This window comes from Brienomyrus brachyistius, unplaced genomic scaffold (genome assembly GCF_023856365.1).
Source record: "Brienomyrus brachyistius isolate T26 unplaced genomic scaffold, BBRACH_0.4 scaffold114, whole genome shotgun sequence".
Classification (NCBI taxonomy): Eukaryota; Metazoa; Chordata; class Actinopteri; order Osteoglossiformes; family Mormyridae; genus Brienomyrus; species Brienomyrus brachyistius.
The window spans coordinates 43,698-45,613 of NW_026042389.1; the positions used below are offsets into that span (position 1 = coordinate 43,698).

Genomic DNA, 1,916 nt, shown 5'->3' on the forward strand with positions numbered 1-1,916 from the left:
TTTTTAATGTAATGAATTTTCTAATTTAAGTGCTTAAATTAAATTACACAGATGTTAATTTAAATAATTATCCATCCATCCATCCATTTTCCAAACCGCTTATCCTATTGGTCGCGGGGGGTCCGGAGCCTAATTTAATAATTATTTCAAATATTAATATCCATCCATCCATCCATTTTCCAAACCGCTTATCCTATTGGGTCGCGGGGGGTCCGGAGCCTAATTTAATAATTATTTCAAATATTAATATAAATTGTTAAAATACAAAATACTAGAAGTTCATGTTAAAAATGGACTATTTACAAAACAACTGCTGTAATGTGTTATCGATTTGATCTTTAACTAATGTAATGTAAGCAAATGGGAAATGTGTCTCTATATCATTATGCTGAAATCTATCTCTTTGTTACAGGCTTTCAGAAGCTGCTGGATCCTCTTCACTCTGGCTTGCTGATAGTTTTATCTTGCAGCATTATTCTGAACGTTGCTCTCATTTGTATAAGATGTAAATCTGACCTGTACACACTGTGCAGGTACGCTGCCCGGCTTTATGCACTCAGAAGGACAAAATGTAGATTTTAACAAATTATAGAAATATAAAATTGGTTTTATGATAGATAACATTTTCATATTAAAACCACTCTTGCAGGTAATACAGTTTTAAAATCCTATTATTAAATCTCACCTTATTTATATAAACCTTTTTGTACTGTAAGATTTACATTTTTTGTATTATATCTTTCATATTTGCAAAATCTATTGAAATATACATGTTGCAATTAGTTGCATATCATAACTTTTATTACCAAGATCTCCTTTATAGCATTTTATTATATATGATATATGAGAACAAATGACACGTATCCAAACATGCACACTTAAATTGACAGAAGTCATTTTTACTTTCATTTTTGAGACAAAAAGGATGTTGATTGCTTGAAAATTCGGAATGTTATCTGACCACGGTATGATACCGTGCGAAATTAAATAATATATTGATGTGTTATATATTTTAAACAGATGAAAAGAACAGTGATATATCAAAAGTGGAATGGTCACGCAAGCAAGTATGTAATAAATATTTCAAATTACAAATCGTCAGTAAAACAAATGAACCTCAGACTGATTTCCATCCTGGGATCAGCATTTTAAGTGCTATTTGTGAAAATAGGTAATAGCAAACCGATTTGATCCATCCAATTCTGCCATCTTTGTCTCCACAGTGCCATGACGAGGACACAATGAATTACGCTGCCCTGAACCTTAAGAAGCCAAAACCCAGGAGACAGAAGAAAGACGGGAATAATGACACTCTGTATTCTGACCTCCGCTACAGAGATTATGAATAAAGAGCTTCTCATTCATGTCAGTCACACAGAGTGTTCAGGGTGTAGCTTTAATAATGTTCAGAGGAGGGCAGGGGAGCCAGTGCTTCTGAGACTGAATCACGGGAATTTACGGAGCACCGGTGCTGAGTTTGGTGTCAGTGTGTTTGGGGGCGCATTTTTACTGGAAGTGCAAATGTTCAAGCCAGACTGGGGGCTGAGGGAGGGGAGAGGGGAGCCACAGAGATTATTTCTTCATGGCATGGGGGGGAATAAGCGGCTTTAATGTTGTGGAAAGGCTGAGTTGCTGCAATCAGTTCTTTGATGTCACACATGCTTACTTGTCTCCCTTGTGTACCATGCTGAATGGTTTGGGGCAAACGCACAGGGACTGATCGATTATATAAAACAGATGAAAGAAACTGAATGAAAATTTCAAGTGTTCTTAAATTACGTTTTTCATTTAATTGTGTGTTCTGGATGTATTTTTGAGTATATACATGTACCTGTATATGTACCTGTATATATCCTGTGTCGTTAATAACGATGTGGATAATTAAGAAAGAGGAGTTTTGTTTTCTTGCTCCCTGT

The 1,916-nt window shown here is 35.4% G+C and overlaps 1 long non-coding RNA gene across 1 annotated transcript; it reads left to right on the plus strand.

The window, feature by feature from the left end:
• The first annotated feature begins 508 nt into the window (after nt 1-508).
• LOC125727731 (uncharacterized) lies at nt 509-1,347 on the plus strand. Its single transcript, XR_007388829.1, has 3 exons — nt 509-533; nt 1,021-1,067; nt 1,224-1,347. It is a non-coding gene; the product is annotated as an uncharacterized LOC125727731 (long non-coding RNA).
• The last annotated feature ends 569 nt before the right edge of the window (nt 1,348-1,916 follow it).